The following is a 24,093-nucleotide window of genomic DNA, read 5'->3' as shown; positions in this document are numbered from 1 at the left end:
GCTATGCATGCAAACATATAAAATAAATGCAAAGCAAAGCAATAAAATCCTAGTATGGCCTTCCTAAAATAGTAAATTTAATAAACTATTTACAAATTCGGAAACCAACTCTTTGGTCCCTTGCACTTCATTTGCCACGCACTTCAAGGCAACACTGTCTTTGTCGGAACGCCTTCCCGAATGGCACCGTCTTCAAGGAACTCCGGGATAAATAAATTACATCGCTTTTCTACTTAATACATTATAAAAAGAAAAACAAAATAAAATAAAAGTGATACAAGATCACAAATAATTACAACCGAATCGATATCCCCATTCATTTCGGGAAATATCAATTAAAAACTAAGGCCATACTAAGTACAGATTACATAATTCAAAATTACATAAAATAAAACATGACATTCATACTAAAAATACAGCATTAATATATGTATGAAACATGCCATGTGATGTGCCAGATCGCCCTATTAAAGCTAATATCGTATATTTGGTCCAGTTTTATGGATAGTTGCGATTATTAACTTATTAAAATCACACAATATTACATAAATCAAATCTATGTCCAAGTTAATTACCCCAACTGTTTTAGGACTCAAAATTTTAGTCTTCTTCTATTATTGCCCATTAAACATCTTTTAATCATAAAAATAAAGAAATAATTCCCAATAAGTCATAAAAATTGGAAAATTTCAAAATCATAATTTTGTATATCTGGAAAATTCCCAACATTCCAAAACTTTAATAAAATTTGCCCATAGAATATTTTTAATTTATTTCACAAATAAATCGCATAATACATAACTTTAACCTTTTAATTCCAAATTAAATACAAAAATTATGAAAAATCAAAATTAAAATTTGAAATATTCTATATAACTTTTCAGAACCTGGAAATGACAAATTTTCAAGCCCCAAAAATCGAATTTACATTTATGACCATTAAAGTTGCTATTTATCAATTTTATTATATAAAAATCAATAATCACTCAAATCAAACGAAATTTGACATGCAACTTTAGATCTGATGTTCATATCATATATACAACATTAGCAAAAAATTTCATACCATAAAATTCACTTTAGCTATTTTTGCTAAAATAGTCACAATTTATGTGATTTTTACATCTAAAAATCATAAATCATGCAAAATAAAACCATTTTACCTCAAAATTTACATACAGTGTGTAAATATTGCATGTGACATACTAAAATTTCATAGGCAGAGACGAAGTGTAACTAATTTTAATCAAAATACCTCCATTTAATCCATTTTTATCATGTAAAAATCATAAAACATACAATATAAAACACTTTTATACAAAATTTTATATACAATAAGTTAAATATGCATGTGAGGTCGTGTAAAAATTTCAAGGTCAGAATCATAGTCTAACTTATTTTAGTATTTTAAAAGTCATTTTACTAAATAAAATGTAATAAAAATACTAAAAATTAAATTAATGAGCAATAAAAATACCATAAGTCATCAAAATAACCTAAAATAAATTAAGGACCAGAATGTTAGTCATGCAAAATTTCGTGGCCTTTATCTTCATAAATCACAAAATATTAGTTTTATTTAAGTTACATATAACTCGAAGAAACTATAAATCGATTATGCATGCAACAACCATTGCTCTGATACCAATTGAAAAATTCATTAACCTCTTATTAGACACTTCTAATAACTTAATAAATTTAGTTTAGTCATAAACTACCAAGATCTTATGCATGCATAACAATATAAAATAAAGTAAGAACAAATCGATATACTTACAAAGAGGGCCGAATGGTTATACTAATTGGACACCTTCCAAATTAGTCTTCTTAAGAAAATCCTAGTGCTCCAAAGATGAACTTAGATCCAATATTAGAATCTACTCCTCAAGGATTTGTACCAAGATAACCCTCTTAAACAAATACTATTTTGAATACTAGAAATTAGTATATGTATCTTAAAATGACTACTAATATTATTACTTACTACTACTAGTAATGTATTGTTAATATTAGAGATTTTGTGAGTTTTCTTTCTTATATGTTCTAGAGAGAATATTCAAAATTATCAATATTTTTTTTGTAAGAATGAATTAAAGGGAATAAGAAGAGAACACTATTCTTATTCACATGGGTGGCCGGGTGGCTTAGGGAAGGATGCCCTATCAATGCTCAAGATTGTTCTTCTCAAGATGTAGAGTGTAGGGCTAGGTTTAGGTCTTTAGAGACATAATCATTGTGCTTAATTCTCAATTAGAACAACAATTAAGTCCTAAACCTTCCTAACCCCTTCCATTTACACGACACAAATGGACTTAAAATGGTTCATTTTAAGTTTGTCACATGTTAATTTGTCTAGTATGACATATTGAACATGTTGTTAGACATGTTTCTTAATAATGCATTTTTAACTTATTAAAAAACATTATATAAACAAAATAAATCACATTCAAAAATTAAGTAGTAATTCATAATTACAAGTACTTAAAATGGGTCATAAAATTATAAATCACAATAACTTGTATTTATAATAAATCATTCATTCTTATTTTGATTGTTTCATAAACAATAATAAAACCTAAGTAATAAAACAATTTTAAATTACTTAGAACGAATCTTATTTAATCGAATTACAATAAGATACGAATTCTCACTCACAAAATCATTCGTTCAATTTTAAGGAATTAATTAACTTGTATCAACATACAATTAATTAATTAATCAATTAAGAGTGTTACCCTAGAGGTATGACCTTAAGGGATCAACTGATCACCACCGTCATACACAGTAATGTCAAACTCTAGCCAGCCAATCATTACCGATTAATGTGGATCAGTTGACAATAAAATATTACTTTCCCTCATGCATTCATATTATGAGATTTAAACATGTGATTGTATTATTGTCGAGGACACTTACTCCAACAAACAAAACCCGGCTAAACACACCCGTAAGACACACTTACTCGATCGAGTAAGTCACTTACTCGATCGAGTGTCACACTTACTCGATCGAGTACCCATCAGGTCAAGTAATGTTTTGCGTAAAAAGATATTTACTCGACAGAGTAAGTCCCACTCGATAGAGTACCCACAGACATAGTAGAACCGTAGTATTATAGTCTCCCCTCCTTAAAAAGAACTTCATCCCCGAAGTTCAACCCATAGACAAAAACAAAACATACTATCTCCACACCGACACAACAATATAACTACAACTCAAAACAAAACTCAAAACACAGCTCCCAAACGACACTCAAACCGACTCAAGGCAACTACTAAATGTACTAAGACCAACATAAAACATACAAAAACCTTATGCGACCATCTCTTACCCCCCCCCCCCCCCTAAAAGAAACATGGTTACGTCTCCTTAACCACATATACCTGATCAAAAAGAGATGGATATCGCTCTCTCACAGCCTCCTCCGCCTCCCAAGTAGCCTTTTCAACCTCATGGTTCGACCAAAGACCTTAAGCAACACTGTTTCCCCATGTCTAGTTTTCCGAACCTTGTGATCAAGAATCTGTTTTGGCACCTCAAGATAAGACAAGGACTCATCCAGTTCTATGTTCTCGACATCTAACACATGTGAAGGATCACTCACATACTTCCGTAACTGAGACACATGAAACACATTATGCACCCTATCCAAAGTAGCTGGCAACGCTAACCGGTAAGCAACCTCACCCACACGATCTAAAATCTCATATGGTCCGATAAACTTATGGCTCAGCTTCCCTTTCTTACCAAATCTCATGACCCCACGCATAGGAGACACTTTCAAAAGAACCTTGTCCCCAACCTGAAACTCTTGTCACGACTATGTAAATCTGCATAACTCTTTTGTCTATCCTGGGCCACTTTCATTTTTTGTCTGATCAGCTTAACCTGTTCTGCCATCTCCTGTACCATCTGTGGTCCTAAAACCACTGCCTCAGCTCTATCATCCCAGCAAATCGGACTCCTACACCTCCTCCCATACAAAGCCTCAAAAGGTGCCATACCAATACTCGTGTGATAGCTGTTGTTATAAGAAAACTCAATCAGATCCAACCTCTCCTCCCAGCTACCACCGAAATCCATAACACAAGCTCGCAACATATCTTCTAAAGTCTTGATGGTCCTCTCTGTCTGGCCATTTCTTGCAGGATGAAATGCAGTACTCATCTTAAAAGTAGTTCCCATCAACTCCTGCAACTCTTTCCAAAACCGCGATATCAACCTCGCATATCTATCTGGCACTATATCCTTAGGCACCCCATGCCAAAGTACCACATGCTTCCTATATGCCAAAGCTGACTGTATCTTGGTCCAAGTATCTTTTATCGGCACAAAGTGAGATGACTTGGTCAAACGATCAACTATAACCCATATCGTGTTATTACTCTATTGACTCCTCGGCAAACCCACTATAAATCTATAAAGATAGACTCCCATTTCCACTCAGGTACCCCTCAAGAGACTGAATCTTACCTTGTGGTCGTCGCTGCTCCCCCTTAACTCTCTCACATGTCAAACAATGAGCCACAAACTCAACTGTTTCCTTCTTCATTCCAGGCCACCAGAAAGTCTTCTTCAAATCTTTATATTACTTGCCACCGCCTGGATGTACCGAATATGGTGTGTAATGAGCCTCTGTCATGATAACCTTTCTCAACTCCTTATCACTAGGAACACACCACCTCTCATCAAATCTCACACTGCCATCTGTATGAATAGAGAATCGAGACACCGTCCCTTTCTCTACTCCAGCTCTCCACTCCTCAATCTTAGGATCCAAAGCCTGTTTCCAGCGGATGTCATCATAAAGATCTGGCTCCACTATCAAGTCCCCTCTTGCATCTGAAAGGATTTAAAACCCTCTAATTAAACTCTTTTAGTTATTAATCTAATTTACTATTTAAAAAGATGTTGATCTTATGCATGCATAACAAATTATAAATAGAAGGTAAGAAAAATGATCCTTACAATATATAAAATCGGCTTTTAGGGCGCAAGTAAGAACACCTTTCTTACTTGTTCTTGAGCTCAAGATAAATGGATGATTCCTTTTGTCCCAAAAGTGTGAGAACCTCCTTTCAATTGCTCCAAGACTATCCCAAAATCCTACTTATATTATTAATTAGATAATATAAGTAGTTTACCTTAAATTTAATTCAAATATTATTATTATTACTACTCTAGAAATGTAATTTGTATATTAGATTTTATAGAACAAATTCTAGCATAAAACTCTTTTATGTGTGAGAGGTTTTAATGAGAGATAAGCATCAAAGATTGAATGAAAAATGAGAACATCACATGTTCTTAATGGGAAGGGGGGCACCGGTTTTGAAGCATGGGGCAGTCCAATTTTTCTTCCCAATTTTGCTTTTTCTCTTCACAAGAAAAGCTAGGTGTGTAAGGGCTAGTAGTAGGTGTCTTCATTATGTTCCAATTAGCATAAAATAATCACCCACTAACCCTTTACATCAACCGGTTTTTGCCACTTAAAATAGACCTCCATTTTATCTTTGTAATTTGTCATTTGTAATATATGTGACATGTGACATGTGACATGTAATATGTCATTAGGCATAATAATGCATATTTAACTAATTAAATATCATTATGAATTAAATAAATTACAAATTATAAATTAACAAGTAATTCACAATTACATGTATATAAACACATCCTCCTCTAAACATCCTCCTCTAAATAACCATTTAGAAAGGTGGTTTTGACATCCTTTCGCCATATTTCATTATCATGAAATGTGGCAATTTCTAACTTGATTCACAGATTTGTATCAAATACTCATGACGTGATAATTCGCAAGAATGCAATGTCAATGTCATATATTCAGAAGGAATATGTTGGAGTCACACGACCAACTTCCTAAATCTTTACTTATTTGGAGTTTCTGTCTATTTTAGTGTCTAACACCTTCTCTTTCGAGCCTAGTTCTATCCTTAACAATTAAGATAGGTACTTACTTCTTATTGCTCCCACTAACTTTAAGAATTTCCATTTGATGAAGACTTATCTTCATATAAATTCCTAGTTAATCCTTCATAAGGGTCTTACTCTATTGTGGTATTTGGTTAATCAAAATTTCTAACAAATTAATTTACCAATTTAACATTGTCATGTTCTTAACAACTTAAGTGCTTAATGACAAGTGTTTAGTTTGAGCAATAAGACTTTTGAATCGGGGATACATAGAAGACATTATCAAAACATATTTTGACCAATCATTACTTCTATTCACATTTCTTCACAAGAAATCATAGGTATGTTAGGAATTTTAAGATGCTAATCTTATTTTTGCATAGGACAACTCCTATCGAGTTCTATGGAATAAAATGATTCCTTATGGAGCTAGTCCATTACCTATGATATGGTTCATTTGAGGATTTAGAAATAGATTCTATTTGTCGTAAGTAATAGTGGTTTAGCAGAGACTTGTGTTACAATCGAATTGATATCATATATTAATAGGAAAAATAATAAAGAACAACATAAAACAACGAAATAGTGGAAAAAGAAACATTCATCGTTAATCTATGAAAATATTTTAGCATGTTTTGGCATTTTTATAATGACCTCCACCCAATCATATAAATGATTCCGAGATCCAAATCCATATTAACTCGGGCACGGGAAACCGATACATCCCTCACTAATATAACTCGGTGGGTTAACTCCTTAACCGATTCTACAATTAGAACTCTCGGTCGATGAAATTACGTTAAGTTCATCTCTAGCCTCGGAACATAAGACTAGTCTTCATATCTCGTTGAGACCAACCGAATTTCGCGTGTAATAACTTGTTGTTACCACATTTAACCGATGAAAAATGAAAGTACCACGGGAAACGAAACTACTCCTAATGTCAAAGGGATTCATGGGTCCTACTATTTGAAAGGCTAATCTCAATTTTAAATATGTGAAAGGTCTTTTCGATTTATTATATATCAGCTTTTATGTGAACTATATTAGTAAACTACGATAATTATAATCGACACAGTCGAAAAACGATATATATATATAAAAATGCATGTGATGTTATGGCGATTTTGCAATGCATGCAAACATATAAAGCAAGCAAATAAAGTAAAGTAAATTTCCTAGTATGGCCTTTCCTAAAATAGAAAATCTTATATTCTATTACATATTCGGAAACCAACTCCATTGGTCCCTTGAAACTTCATTGACACGCCTCCCAAGGAAACATTGTCTTGATCGGAACTCCTTTCCGAATGGCACCGTCTTTAGGAAACTCCGGAATTACAAATTGAAGAGTCTATTGATCCGAAATACTCAAGAGGGGGGGGGGGGGTGAATTGAGGATTTAAAACTTTTGAAAGCTTTTTCGATTGTATGAATATAATTGATTATTTAAAATTTATTGATTAAACTTTAACTAATCAACTAATGAACGTAAAACAAAATAAACAAGCGAACGAAAGAGAGGAGACACACGTTTTTTGAAGTGGTTTAGTTTCACAAGTCGAAACCTACGTCCACTATTCTCGATTAATAAATTTAGTACCTTTCTACGGATTACAAATTTACTAACCCAACTCGTACAACTAACTCTAGCTGTAACTCAATGAATACCGTTAAATACTCGAGTGACTAACTTACGCTAATAAGAAAGCACTAATGATTCAACTAAAAAGTTCACGTTAAAGAACAAGTAAGAAATCAATTAAGCACTATTATCTTATAACAATAACAATAAGAACGAGTATACGAGTTTAAAACACACGACCTTTCAAAAATAACAAAACGGTTTTCTGCTTTGAAACACACGATTTACTTTGTAAAAATAAGATCAATTTTTATGCTTAAGGTCTCTACTTTAAATGTTGTAAAGAGCAAAATGTTTATAGGAAGGAAAGAGCAAGGCAATTCGGTTTAAAGAAACCCTAATGGCCGAATAACAGGAGATATGTTAACAAATCATATCTTCTATTATTTCTTTCCTAAAAGCCTAAAAGATAATAAAGAATATTCCAAAAGATAGAATATAATCTATTCAAATATTATCTTTACTATAAATTCTAAGATATGATTTGATTTCCTAAATCAAAATATTTTTTATCATAAACAAATATATTAAGTAAGATATACAAGATATGTAAAGATATTATTAAGGAATAAAATCTTTACCAAATACACCTTAGGTTACACGAGATGTCACGGCTCATATGCCTCGTGACTCGTGCAAACCCTAGCTTAATATATGGGTTAGAATTTAGGTTTTAAGAGAGGCTTTGTTGAAACCCTAATTAGTAGCATGGTCCAACTCATAAGTTGGCCCAACACGACTACTAGTCAACGTTCAACATAAAACCGAACTCTGCACTAAACCGGGCTTTATTAAATAAACACTTTTATCAAAACATTTAAAATAACTTTTAAATAATCTTCAAAAGTATTTGAAACATTATATGTCGTGTATAATAAACTCGGCATCTCAATGTTATAGTAGGAGAGCTATAACATTAAGCTCTTTTACTAGTAATGTTATAGCTGCAAAGCTATAACTTTACCAATTCAAGAAACTCATTCTTGGTTACCATTATGAGATAATCACCTATACTATTCTAATCTTCAGGGAGATCTTCGATTATAGGCTACGTCATCATCTAAGCTTGATTAATCTTTAGACGGACTTCGTCTTCACATAAATCTTGAATGAATCTTCACATCGTTTGATCTTGAATAGAGGCTTGACTATTGTATACTTCCATCACAATTTCTCTTGTTGCTTGTATTAAATAAGTTGAATCTAAAATACTTAGACAAACGATTACGCGCAACAAGTATATAAATTATAAAGCACCTTGACATCATCAAAACATAAACATATAAACTATATGGTTCAACAAATTCCCCCTTTTTGATGATGGCAAGCCTCCTAATTTTTTGACTAAGTAAAGAGTTCCCCTTAATATAACACCGTCATCTTAATAATAAAGATCAACGCAAGATCAAGACGATTAACATAAAATCGAAACTTTAAGGACTTTAAGAGATAATTGGTCTTGACAAGGAGCAAGCTTAGGTAGATGCTTACCATAGACATTATTTCCCCCTCTTGACATCATCGAAAAGTTAAGAACAAATCAAAAATGACTAGAATAATATAAGACGAGACAAGAGCTAAAACGTCATAGAAAATAACATTAGCACGCATAACTATAAGCATCTAGAGAATTAATTAACAGACAAACTTAAGAAAACATGTTTAAAGCCGATGGGCCGAATGAAACACATGTTTAAAGAGACACATGGGCCATAATCCACAAGTGTATGCCAAAATGGGCTGAATTAAAAGTTTGCAAAACACACCACTAGAAAATGAAAAGAAGGGCTAAAAATAGAAAGAGCTAATAAAGGTAAGGCAAGGGTAGATCAAATGTTGCGGGTTTTATAAGGGTTCACGAAGTCGTGCAGAGTAAGATGCTCCAAGGCATCAAGACGATCAAATGAGCTCCGCACAAGTTGGGACATACTTTGAATACTTCATTCAAAGTTGAACACCTTCAAGGACAAAGCTTTAGTGGCCTCCAATGGAAGCGATTGATCATTTGCCATAGCCTTTCCGTGCATAACCAACGCTCCACCTTGACTCGTGAGAAAAGTGAGATGATCTCCATGTGGGAACACTTCCCCACGGATTGCCTTCAATTCCCTTTCAAAACCCATTAACCTTTTATCCACCTCATCCATCCACACATAAACCCGAGAAGCCTCCAAACCCGACTCCAAAGACCGTGATGGTCCAACATGTGATAAAACAGTAGCCAAGTGGGTGGATTGCTCCTCAAACTTCTCCATTAAAGTAGTCATAAAACATCCTAATTTTGCCTCCATAGCCCCCAAACCCGAATCACTCGCACTTTTCACAACATCCTTGACAAGAAGTAACTCTGGTCCATCAACGACAAGACCCATAAGCTTAATCAAACGATCACACATGCAATCCCGTGCACTTACACCGTAACTATCCCATCCCACAACTTATTTCACTTCTAACAACCGAGACACCCACATCCCATATGGAAGGTCGATTGTTGTACTTAATTTTTCCTTGGTAACCGTGAGACTTGTTTGGATGATACGATGTAACACAAGTGATGTGACCATAATTAGCGCATATTTAGCCCCCGAATTAGCCTTGTTCCCATGCCTTTTAGTGCAAATTTGGGTCATTTATTGTCTTTAGTTCTTTGTTTTGCATATTCTTTGAGATTTTGATCCCTTGGTAGGAAAGGAGTGCAAATCTTGCATTTTCATGGCAAAACGAGACTAAATTGATCGAATTCAATGACCAAGCATCAACGAGAGACAAGATTAGAAGGCCTTTGTACATATTAAAGTAGATGAGCAATGTTGAGAAAGGATCCTTGAGTCCCCGAGGAAATCCCCAAGGAATTTATGAAGAAAAGGAAATAAAAGAAGAAGAAATGTTGCTGAGGCACAATCCGTGCGGATTGTCTACAATCCGGCCGTTCTCCACATGCACAATCCGTGCGGTTTCATCCCAAGACGCTCGGGTTTGCAGCCACCAGAATCCGCCCGGATTCACCTGAAGCCGCTCGTGTTCCACCGCCACAATCCGCCCGTCCCGACTCCAAAACGCACGGATTCCTGTACAGCGTAATTTCGTCTTCTCCAAGCTACAAAGAAAGAAGCCCTTCCTTCAAAAAATACCGGCTTCTCCCTGCTCAATCTAAAAAGTGTAATTACTAGTTTAGCCCTTAGTTAACCCTAATGTATCCCCCTAATTTCCACTATAAATACCCCATTAGTCTAATTAGAAGAGCATGTTCTTCTTATCAATAATTAGAGTAGTTAATATCAATCAAATCTCTCTTTAGTATTGTAATCAACAATTAATCAAGTTCTAATACAAGTTTTATTTCCTTAATCTCTCTTTTGTTCATCCTTTATTTTGGGTAATTGAAGATTATTTGGGTTATTATTGGGAGATTGACAACCTCTCAATCAAGCATCAAGTACTTATTTTATCTTTGCTTTATTATTGGAATCATTAGTAGGTATAATTCTCTTAATCCCTCTTTAATTATTGTTAATTACTTTCATTTATTCATCATGTTTCCTTTTGTTGGTATGATTGACAACCTTGCTAGCATGATCAATATGATAATGAGAGTGTAGTCTCTTAGCTAGGGTTAGTGGGTGATTAGGGGAAACCAACATGGGGAATGATTCATGCTTAAATTAATATTCTTTCATGGTTTATTTGCTTGCTTGTTTTGATCTCAACTCATGCACATGTTATGTTTGATGAAATGCTAAGCCTATGAATCCTTGCATTTACCACCATCTCCTATCTTTTCAATGAGACTTGTAAGACATAACCCAACTCGAGTCTCATTAGACCATGCATGTTGTTGAGTAGGGAAGACTAAGTCGACTTATAGGTGTTGTACAATCTAATCGATTCGGCTCCGGGACCCAAACTTTCCTAGGATTGTAAGATATAACCCAACTCAATCCATCATAACAATAATTGCTTGCTTATAATTTGAGAACATGTTTGTATGATCAATTCCCATGAATCCCCTATGACCCCATGACACCCTAGTGCTTTTTATCAATTGTTTACAACCATTTTAATTCATCTTTCTTGTTTATTTCCATTGCTATTTTAGTTTAGTGACCTTCTACATCAACCCAAATTATGACACCCCTAAGACACCACTAGTTTCAATAGAAATCTCATCTCAGTTCCCATCCTTTGGGATCCGACCTTTACTTTCCTCTTTAATAATTGTAGAGTTGTTTGTGAAGCTATAAATTGTGTTTTGATTCGGACGTGACCCAACGACCACATCTATTTAATTGTGAACACGAAACGGACCGATCAAAAATGGCGTCGTTGCCGGGGACGGTGTTTACTTGATTTATATTTTCTTTTATTGTTATTAGTTGTGTCTTTCTTCGCCTTGGGGAAGTAAAACTCCTCAAGGTTTGTTCTAATTATTTTCGAGTTGTTTGATATTTTGCATGTCTAGAAGGTCACAAGGTGATTTGTTACCTTTTGACCGTGAAATTGAAAGAACCTTGACGAACAATAGGAGATTTGCTAGGAGGAATTTGAGAGGTATTAGTGAGGTTGTTCAACCAACTATTGCGTTCATCAACCCTTTTGCAAGAGAAGGTGAGGAGAACCCATTACAAAATACCCCACAAAATCAACCTACAACGCCTAAATTTTCGTCACATTCCGTACCCACCGAGGAGAACCTACCCAATGGTACTCCCACACCACAACATCTAACCGGATATTTTATTGCCAAATCCGCCTTTATCTAATTAGTCGAAAGGAGCCAATTTGGGGGGATGCCTAGTGAAAACCTTCATTCTCATATGGAAACCTTTTGTGACTATTGTGATGCGATTTCTCAAACCGGTGTGACTCAAGACCAAATTCGATGGGTCTTATTTCCTTTTTCTCTAATCGGCACCGCGAAACAATGGTTGAAGGGCCTTGACAAGGCCACTCTCGGAATAGATTCTTGGAAGAAGTTGGCTCTAGCTTTCTACAAAAAGTTCTACCCATCGGAAAAGACTAACATGCTAAGAGCTCAAATTACGGGTTTTAAGCAAAGGGATGAAGAATCTTTGTATGAAGCTTGGGAGCGGTTTAAGGGAATTTGTCGCTCATGTCCTCACCATGGACTTAGCGAATGGTTCTTGGTACAACAATTTTGGAACGGTTTATATGAAGATTCAATGAACATTCTCAACATGGGATCAAATGGAATGTTCACCGAAGTTGATGACAATCAAACATGGAGCAAGATTGAGGAAATGGCGGTCCATAACTCACAATATAGTAGACCTTGCAAGGCTACTAGAGGAGGAAGGCATGAAGTGGACTCCGTTTCTCAATTGGATGCTCAACTTAGTGCTCACATTGACACAATCAATTTGAAGTTTGAACAAGCTATGGCTAAACTTGAAGAAGCCTCAAAATCACCAAAGCATCATGTTAATGCCATGACGGCATCCTCATCAATCCCAAGTGGGATATGTGAGAATTGTGGAACTTTGGGACATGACCAAAGTGAATGTAGGGGAACAAATGAACAAGTAAATGCTTTCCAAGCATACAAGAGTGGTACCCCTTATTCCAATTATTACAATGAAAACACCAAGTTTCACCTAAATCTCTCATACAAAAGCCAAAATGTTCAAAACCCTCAAACAACTTACACTCCACCTCCCATGAGAAACCAAAATCAAAGACCCTTTTACAACCAAAACCAAGGTTACCAAAATCAAAATCCATACAATCACCAAAATGACCAAGGTTTTGATGTTCAAAAAGCGGTCCTCCAAATGCAAAAGAATCAACAAGAGTTTTTCACTCAAATGCAAAAAGATAGTCAAGCAAAGGAAACCACCATCAACAACATTCTAGCTCACACCAAGATGTTGGAAACACAATTGACTCAACTAGCATCTTCAAGCTCACAAAGACAAAAGAGGCAATTACCACCTCAAAGTAATCCCCCAAGACATGAAACGGTTAGTGCCATTCACTTGAGAAGTGGTACAAGGTATGAAGCAGCGAAGAAGCAAGTTGAGGATGAAGTTGTGAAAGCTAGTGATAAGGAAGAAATTGTGCAAAACTCCAAAGATGGAGAATCATCAAAAGAAGAAATTTCAAAGAAAAATGTAGACAAGGTCAAGGAGCCCATTGTAATTAGACCTCCTTTTCCAAGTCGTCAAGCCAAGCCCAAATTTGATGACCAACTTGGAAAGTTTATGGAAATTGTGAAGAATTTGGAAGTCTCAATTCCTTTCACGGAATTAATCAATCACGTGCCGGCCTATGCGAAATACATGAAAGACATCCTCACAAAGAAGAAGTCGATCCGGAAACTTGAGACTATCGCCTTCACTAAGGTGAGTAGTGCAATACTTCAAGGGAGTTCACCTCCAAAACTAAAAGATCCGGGAAGCTTCTCAATACAGTGTACCATTGGCGAGACCACGATCAACAAAGCCTTATGTGATCTAGGGGCTAGTGTGAGTGTTATGCCGTACTCGGTAAGTAAAAGGTTGGGCATGGGAGAGCTTAAATGCACCAATATCACACTCCAAATGGCCGATAGATCGACGAAGACACCATTAGGGATATGGGAAGATGTCCCCGTGCGAATTGGGAAGTTTTTCATCCCGGTGGACTTTGTCATTGTTGATATGGAGGAAGACTTCAACATTCCAATCATTCTTGGAAGACCCTTCTTACACACCGCGGGTGCAGTGATTGATGTAAAACATGGTGAGCTCACTCTAGAAGTGGGAGATGAGAGTATAACTTTTAATCTTGACAAGACTATGAGAGCTCCCTGTTTACATGAACCGTGTTTTATGATCGATCATTATAGTCGGAAGGATGAAAGGAAGAGGTTGGAACTCCAATGGAAGAAGAAAATTGAAGATGCTCCATTCAAAGAGCAAGTGAATTGTGACAAGGAGAGCTTGCGAAGCTCACCAAAATCAAGCAAAGAAGAAGAAGATGGCCTCATTGGCCAAGAAAAGGAAATGGGAAAGTTGTCGCCATCAAATCAAGAGATTTTCAATGATCAACTAAATGAAGTTTGTGGTCTTTGGGACGACGAATTTGAAGGGATTTTTAATCCCTACATTGGTAATTCCATCGATCAAGACCGACAACAAGGGCCAAGGTCTATTGAAGACCTCTACCATGATAATGAACAAGCTTTTGATTACTTTTTCAAGGTGTTGAGCAACATCAACAACACCTTGGACATGCCCCCTTGACATCTCATCAAGAATGAGAGTTTGGTGGAGTCCTCCCTAAACCACCATTTGTAAATATTTCTAACTCCCTAACTTGCATTTCGATTCTTGTATTGCATTTTTGTTATTTTTGGATTTTTATACTTTGATCAAGATAATTGTCATATTTGAGAGAAGTGAGGGAGGGATTAATAATTTCAATTAATGTGTAGTGCTTTAGCTTAATGTGGGGATGACAATTGCCTAGGCTATCCATGCCTTAGTACTGCCCCCCACAATGAAGAACACAAGATATGAAGAAGAATGGAAGAATGGCAAGGGATATGCATTGTACACGGATGGAACTGAATCCGGGTACAAAGGGGTCGAATCCGAGCGGATTCAGGAGAATCCGCCCGTTTTCAAGAAATCCGAGCGTGTTGGGTAGAAGACGCACGTCCTGAATTGAGCTGAAGTTTTCAAATTTTTGACTGTCAGCAAATCCAAGCGTCCTACATCCTAATCCGCCCGTCTTTGAAAATCCGCCCGTCATGAAAAGAAGACGCCCGTCTTCTTAGCTGAGGAAAACAAGAAAAATTCCTGGACTGAAATCCGCCAGTCTTCAGGAGAATCCGCCCGTCCCGTGTCTGCAAATCCGAGCGTCTTCACTAAAAGACGCCCGTCTTTAGGCGAGTTTTTCCCAACCCGAAAAAGGCGAAATCCGCCCGTCTTAGCGAAAAACCGCACGGATTGCCCCTGCAGTTCGAAATTTTCGGGCTTTATAAAACCCCTCCCACATTCATTCCTTCATTCCTTCATTCATAACACTACTCAAAACCCTCAAAACCCTCATCCTCTCCATCACAAAAATAAAATTCCTCAACTACATTCACCAAAATCAAATCAAAACATCCTTTTAATAACAAATCAATCACTCCTTTTTCAATAAAAATCAAAACCAAGCACAAAATCTTCAACCTTTGAGTCGATTTTTGAATTCATAAAGGCAAATCCTTTCATCTTTAAATCGATTTGGGTGCACTAGAAATTGAAGATTTTTCACTCTTTCTTGGTTAATTCATCAATGGCAAGGACTAAGGGAGCAACAAAGGCAAAGGCACCAAAGGCAAAAACACTTTCACAAAGGCAAAAGACTCTTCAAGCAAAGAAAGCATTGGCTATGGTGGTAGAAAACCCAAACTTGGAAGTGAAACAACAACAACAACCTCCCATGGGTGCAACAACATCTACTACTCCGGAAATTGATCAACTTGCAAACTATCCGGAGGTAACTTTCATTTCCAAAACCCATAGGGACACTTTTGCTAAGTTTGCTAGAAAATCATTTCAATCCACCAAGTTTATATGTGAAGATACCTTAGAAAAATAGGGTGTCCTTGAGCAAACTAGAGCCTTTTTCAAAGCCATGGGGTTGGTGAAATTTTTTGAATCAAAAGAATTGACATACCCCTCCCTTACCTTAGAATTTTTGAGTTCTTTGAAAGTTAACAAGGTTGAGACTATGGAGAACCTCGAGTTTCGTCTAGCTAATGTTAGTAGACGCATCTCCTTTAGGGAATTGGGTAAAGCTTTGGGTCTTAGTGATGAACCGAGTTATTTTAAGAATGTTGGCAAATATGACCCCGACCCTCTTTGGGAGGCAATTTCCGGAAGGAAATTTGAGGACTTTCATGCGAGTCGTGCTCTTTTAGTCCACCATCCGGGCATAAGAGTATGTCACAAGGTCGTAGGGAGCACCATCAATGCAAGAAAAGACACCAATCTTTTCACCAAACTCGATTTTGTTCTTCTTGAGTCGGCTTTGAACATTGGAAGAGTACACACCAAGCCTTTCAACTTTCTAAGGCTATTGGTGGATAGATGGCTCAACATTGATTGTGGGAAGAAAGGCACTACCGTTATTGTGAATGGAGGCCTAGTCACTATCTTAGCTAAATACTTTGATCCTAACTTCAACAAAGATAACAAGTATGAGGTAAAAGAAGGTGGTCATCTAGTTGATTTGCATACTATGATACACAAGTACAAGTGGGTTGCCCATAACCCTCTTGACACCAAGTATGGATGGCTCACTAGTGAGGCTAGTTCTTTCACTTTGCCTTCAAAGATTTGTCGATTGAGTGTCCACCGGACCAATTATCTACTTCCCCTTTCAAAAGAGGCCGAGTATATTATCCAACAACAAAAGGGTGAACTTGAAATACCCTCCTCTTCCATTGTCACACCGCCTTACCCTTTTGAGTATCAAGAGTTCAAGCCGGAGGGAGTTGAAGCAAGAAATGATTATTTGACTCTTCTCATGCAAGCAATGCACAAGCAAGCCTTTGAGGATCGGAAAAATTCTTACTTAGCACAATATCCACCCCTCTTACACTTAGCTAGTCAAGGACTACTTGACCCATCATGTCCTTTGCCTAGTTGGGCGGATAAGGAAGTCCTATTTCCGAGTGCATCTAGGGTTGTTCCGGGTGACAATGTGGTTGTTGGTAATGAAGAAGTTGATGATAACATTGATGAAGAAGCTAGTGAAGAAGGAGAAGAGAATGATGAGCAAAATGAAGAAGAAGGTGAAGAAGCAAGTGAAGAGGGAAGTGGCAATGAGACCACTTATAATGAGGAAGATGATGAAAGTGATGATATGATGGAAGATTAGCAAGCTTTGGAGGCTCCTACCCTCTCAAGATTTGTCTATTTCTCTCTTTGTTCTATTTATTTATTTTTCTTGATCATTGTTGGAGTAGTCCCAGAACCATTGAGGACTCACACCTCGGTACTTTTTGAGGTGTTCTCATTTTATTGTTCCCAAATTCAAAATCCAAAATGACAAATTAGTTTCATGCATTGCATAGTCTGTGCATGAACTACACCCATCCTTGGACATTAGCAATAGTGTCTAACTCGGTTTGGGGAAGTTAATGCATACACAACGGGAGGTAATCTAAATTATCCTCACCGTCATAAACAAAAACCATGGATCATGTAGTGTAGACTAGTGTAGATTGCATTTAGTGTAGAAATCATGCATCATGTTTGCATAATTTCCCATCATTTTAGCATTGAGGACAATGCCCATATTAGTGTGGGGATGGGGAATTCTAACTTAACTTTTATTCAAAAATCCAAAAAAAATTGAAAAATTTCGAAAATACATAAAAATTTGAAAAATTGAAAAACCCAAAAACATGTTTATTTCCTTTTGTAGTGTAGTTATATTGTATATATTGTATATATTGTGTTTGTTCTATCCTTGTTCACATTGATTGACTACGCCACATCCGAGACATGAGGATCATGAAGACCGCATGGTATGTTCTTTCCAATCTCCTTTTTCCTCTTTATGTTAATGACTATGTGGCTTTATTTTGATTGATGCGGTATAACAATATGAATTTAGGACTTGCATTTAGTTTATATGTTATATTAGTTGATAGAATCACTTGCATTAGGATGTTTATATTAGTTGCATCATTGCATGTAGTTGCATTTAGAAAAAAGTTTTGAAAAATGCCTAATTGAGAACTTTGACAAGAGCAACTAAGCCATTACAAATACTTTTTCAACTTAAGACTTTGCCTACTAGAATGGTTGTAAAACACCCTAGATAGTGTCATACTAGTGTCTTTTGACCCATGACCCAAAGCCTAGTCAATGGTTTGCATGTGAGTCACCTATCCAACCCCGTGATGCGATGTGGACTTGGTTAACTTGTCTAGGTGACCTATATTGACCTTGTGATAAGGCAACCCAAAAATATTTTCTATCAATAAGCTTGAAGTGCTCATTTCAAAAAATTTTGTCATGTGGAAGTAATTTAATGCCAAAGAAACCTCAAAAGTTATGAATTGTTGAATGTTGAGAAATTTAATTGTTTTGATGGAGGCGTACCACTTTGATGTGCTTTGGAGCGGGATCCATTGAATTGGGCCCCCACACGGTTGTAAATTCGGCCGCCCAGAGATAGAGTGACTATCACCCCGAAAAGCTATTGTCTAGAGGTTAACCGATTGCCTAATAAGCGATTGGCGAAAGCAAAGGACACTAGCCCGGAAGGGACAAACCCCATCTTAAATCTTTGAAATGTGAAACTGAAATGAGGTTAAATTTTGAATAACTAGTCATATCCACCCGTTGTGTATAAAGATTTGAGCATTTCATTCCCAAAAAGCCTTTTGTCAAACCACTTTGTCGAGCTTGGGACGATCCATGACCTTTAATTTTGTAGAGAATTCGAGACTTGTCATGTCATATGCTACTAGCATCGTAGGGATCATCATTCCACCACCATCCGATCGCTCTTGACGAAAGCATTTGGAAATTGAGGACGAAAGTAGTCTAGTTTAACACCATTTGGAGGTGATTTAGTGCCATCTTCTTAGCCTTAGTAATTTGTTGAACTAGTATTTGTGAAGGATTACATGCTCTTAAATTTGTTCTCTCTTAGTTGCCTCCGCCACTTGATGAGGGAGTGGCTATTCCTTTTGTAGATGCATCCATTATTTGATTTTGTGTGCTTAATGTTTGGATGTGTCGCCATTTTGGCAAGACCCACCTTGCCTTGCAAGAAGGCATCCTACCTCATGGTTGTCTTGTTGTGAGTTGAAGGGGCGGAGTGAGACCCGCTAATTGTCTCATATCGGCTATGTTATTAGGTTAGTTTAAATAATGGTCCTAGTCTTTATCACCTCTTTACTCGGGACGAGCAAAGGTTCGGTTTGGGCATATTTGATGTGACCATAATTAGCGCATATTTAGCCCCCGAATTAGCCTTGTTCCCATGCTTTTTAGTGCATATTTGGGTCATTTATTGTCTTTAGTTCTTTGTTTTGCATATTCTTTGAGATTTTGACCCCTTGGTAGGAAAGGAGTGCAAATCTTGCATTTTCATGGCAAAACGAAACTAAATTGATCGAATTCAATGACCAAGCATCAAGGAGAGACAAGATTAGAAGGCCTTTGTACATATTATAGTAGATGAGCAATGTTGAGAAAGGATCCTTGAGTCCCCGAGGAAATCCCCAAGGAATTTATGAAGAAAAGGGAAGAAAAGAAGAAGAAATGTTGCTGAGGCACAATCCGTGCGGATTGTCTACAATCCGGCCGTCCTCCAAATTCACAATCCGTGCAGTTTCATCCCAAGACGCTCGGGTTTGCAGCCACCAGAATCCGCCCGGATTCACCTGAAGCCGCCCGTGTTCCACCGCCACAATCCGCCCGTCCCGACTCCAAAACGCACGGATTCCTGTACAGCGCAATTTCGTCTTCTCCAAGCTACAAAGAAAGAAGCCCTTCCTTCGAAAAATACCGGCTCCTCCCTGCTCAATCTAAAAAGTGTAATTACTAGTTTAGCCCTTAGTTAACCCTAATGCATCCCCCTAATTTCCATTATAAATACCCCATTAGTCTAATTAGAAGAGCATGTTCTTCTTATCAATAATTAGAGTAGTTAATATCAATCAAATCTCTCTTTAGTATTGTAATCAACAATTAATCAAGTTCTAATACAAGTTTTATTTCCTAATCTCTCTTTTGTTCATCCTTTATTTTGGGTAATTGAAGATTATTTGGGTTATTATTGGGAGATTGACAACCTCTCAATCAAGCATCAAGTACTTCTTTTATCTTTGCTTTATTATTGGAATCATTAGTAGGTATAATTCTCTTAATCCCTCTTTAATTATTGTTAATTACTTTCATTTATTCATCATGTTTCCTTTTGTTGGTATGATTGACAACCTTGCTAGCATGATCAACATGATAATGAGTGAGTAGTCTCTTAGCTAGGGTTAGTGGGTGATTAGGGGAAACCAATATGGGGAATGATTCATGCTTAAATTAATATGCTTTCATGGTTTATTTTCTTGCTTGTTTTGATCTCAACTCATGCACATGTTATGTTTGATGAAATGCTAAGCCTATGAATCCTTGCATTTACCACCATCTCCTATCTTTTCAATGAGACTTGTAAGCCATAACCCAACTCGAGTCTCATTAGACCATGCATGTTGTTGAGTAGGGAAGACTAAGTCGACTTGTAGGTGTTGTACAATCTAATCGATTCGGCTCCGGGACCCAAACTTTCCTAGGATTGTAAGATATAACCCAACTCAATCCATCATAACAATAATTGCTTGCTTATAATTTGAGAACATGTTTGTATGATCAATTCCCATGAATCCCCTATGACCCCATGACACCCTAGTGCTTTTTATCAATTGTTTACAACCATTTTAATTCATCTTGCTTGTTTATTTCCATTGCTATTTTAGTTTAGTGACCTTCTACATCAACCCAAATTGTGAGACCCCTAAGACACCACTAGTTTCAATAGAAATCTCATCTCAGTTCCCGTCCCTTGTGATCCGACCTTTATTTGCCTCTTTACTAATTGTAAAGTTGTTTGTGAAGCTATAAATTGTGTTTTGATTCGGACGTGACCCAACGACCACATCTATTTAATTTTGAACACGAAACGGACCGATCAACAAGACTCGCTAAATTCACTTTTTGTCCCTCTAACCACGAGTAAATAATGATAGCCTCATAACTCGAAACTTTATCTCGTCCTCCTCTTCCCGGCACAACCGTGTTCCAAATAAAGTTCAAGAGGAACTTAATTTTTGCCGAGAGAGGACGAACATCAATGTTTCCACCGTCCGTCCCAACCTCCTCAAAGTACTTTTTAACCAACATCTCCTTTTCACTAACCACATTGGACCATTCAAGACTCGAATTAATTTCAATTCCGTCAGCGGGAATCGAAAAAGCAGAGCAAAAATCCGAGACAGAGACCGTCACATCAACACCATTAACCGTCGCATGCAAGACCCCTTTCTTAACCGACACACTAGCAAAGAATTGAACAAATTCAACTTGATAAATAGGACCTGAAAATTGACTAATGTGACTCCACCCTTGAAAATCAAGAAAATCAACAAAGAACTTAAGAGCGGGAACATTAATCAACCAAGATTTGGGATAATACCTTCCTCCATGGATAGAATACCTCAAAACACGAGAAACAAGGTGTAGACACCTCGTTTCTGCACCTCCCGCAAACCACCCGGTGATGATTGGGCCGCATGTTTGGTTCGCGGAACGATTTGTGACAGTTCGTAAGATTATCGTCAAGTGATTGCTCAAATATTAATGTCAACCTCTTAGTTGTCATCTACGTCCCGATACGGTCGTTTTGGCAGTAATTAGAGTATATTCGGAGTCCGGGTCAAAAACCGTCTCCATTTTCTCGATGACTTTGTTAAATCCAGAGTCGAATGTTCGAATGTTCCGATATTTCTATTCCATATTTCTCAAATTTTATCTTTTGGCAAATAATATCCCGTAATATTTACATAAGATATTAAAGATAATCGAATTAATTCCGTCCTACCATAACTTAAACGCGGAAATCTTTCTTAAGCAGGAGGAAACCTCCTGGGAACAGACGCAGCAGTCTTTGCGCCTCTTCCAAGAGACGCAGAGCTGCTGCGCCTCTTCCCAAGCCCTTCTTTGCATGATTTACGTATCTTTTTCATATCTTTCCGAGATTCACTTCCAAAGAGTCTTCGAAACCCTATTCCTCCGTGTGATTAGTATAAATAGGAGCCTTCGTTCCTCATATTTCTCACGCGAGTGTCCGCCCTTCTCTTCTCCCTTTGCATTCTAGACTTCGTTCTTACTAATTGGCGCCTACGTGCTTTGACTTCCGACCACGTAAGCTCGGATCTTTCCGGGTACCAGCCTCTCCGTTGCATGACCGACCAATTTGACCACTACACTCAATCAATCTAATTAATCAACTTGTTAAATCGTTTTCCTCTTTCGAGAGCACTCTTTCCTTGCATTCGCGTCGAGCATCACTAATCGATCTTCTTAGTTCTTCTCGTTCCGTCAACATGTAAGTCTGAGGGTGTATTAATCTCTCTTTTATTTATTGTATTTTATTATTGTATAACGATTGTAAGGTTTATGTCGAAAGTACCTCATTAAAACCGATTTCTAAAACCGTCTTTAAAACCTTTTTGCGGATTTCCGGTGAGAGAGACGTCGAGAAAAGACGCAGCAACCGCTGCGCCTCTTCGAAGGAGCGCAGCACCTGCTGCGCCTCTTCGTGAGGCTGCCGCAGTTCCTGCTTCTTTTCTTCTTCCTCCGTCCTCTGTAATTCGTATCAAATTTATTTCTTTTGTTTTGTTCGTCTGTTAATTCTTCATCATGATAGTTTAATAATTCATATGTATATTAACCCTCATCATTAACATGTTTTAATCGTCATAAATCCGACTCAAATCCCAAATAATCAATATTTGCGGGTTTTTCGTCATTAAATTCAATTCGAGTTTTAGAGATTCAATTCGTTCATGTTGAGTTTCTGGGATTCATTGTTGATATATTTTCACCTGTTTAGTCATCAATCCGTCGTCAATTCATCATGTTTAGTTAATAAATTTCGTTAGTTAGTTTAATTAATCATTCATTAACATCGACCCTTCACATAATTAATCCGTTTGTATCCGTCTTATCCATGTTTATTGTTTTTTATGACCTCAATCATATGTAAATAGTCTGCTAATAACTTTCATCCGAATCTAAAATCACAATCAATCCATTAATTTACCAATTAACATTAACGGTTTGCAGTTCCGGCTTCACAGCCAGAACTCACCCTTGGAACAGACGCAGCAACTGCTGCGCCTCTTCCAAAGGGCGCAGTGCCTGCTGCGCCTGTTCCAGGATGAGTTCTGTCTCTGAACTCCTTTTCTGCCTTGACGTAGTCTAATTAGTTTATGTATTAATCAACTAATATTCGTATTATCACCTTCTGATCTGTCGTGTTTTGTTCTTTTTTTCCTTTTTCTCAAATCATCCGTTTTAAAGGTATTTTTGACATAAATCGCCTATTCCTTTGTAATTAATGTAATTTTTATTATTGTAATTCATAATTATTGTATTCCATTTATCATTTGTATATTTCCACATGTAAATCAACATTAAATCCAACTTCGACCCAATTGTGTGCTAACTTAATTGTTCACCGACTTAGTCTAATTCTCACATGTTAGGATTAATCTATGGATGTTGTATTGCATGCATATAGCCGACGATATATCGAGTACGAATAAACTCCCTAATCATTAGTAGAGGCCGCTATCGAGGCGGGCGGGATTAGGTGTTCGATCAAAAGAGCTTCCTAATACGTACCCTCACCCCTTACTCCAGATCTCCGTGAGCACCCATGTTCATTGGCATCCGCGAGAGTCATTCTAGACATAGAATGCTAAGGGTAACGATTGCTTAGTG

The 24,093-nt window shown here is 36.9% G+C and overlaps 1 non-coding gene across 1 annotated transcript; it reads right to left on the bottom strand.

Moving 5' to 3' along the window:
* Positions 1 to 12,600: 12,600 nt before the first annotated feature.
* Positions 12,601 to 12,707, bottom strand: LOC141602859 (small nucleolar RNA R71). Its single transcript, XR_012524765.1, has one exon. It is a non-coding gene; the product is annotated as a small nucleolar RNA R71 (small nucleolar RNA).
* Positions 12,708 to 24,093: the final 11,386 nt, after the last annotated feature.

The sequence above is a fragment of the Silene latifolia genome, chromosome 9 (assembly GCF_048544455.1).
Source record: "Silene latifolia isolate original U9 population chromosome 9, ASM4854445v1, whole genome shotgun sequence".
In the NCBI taxonomy this organism is placed as follows: Eukaryota; Viridiplantae; Streptophyta; class Magnoliopsida; order Caryophyllales; family Caryophyllaceae; genus Silene; species Silene latifolia.
The sequence above is the reverse complement of the archived record's forward strand: the minus strand, read 5'-3'. Positions and strand labels throughout refer to the sequence as shown.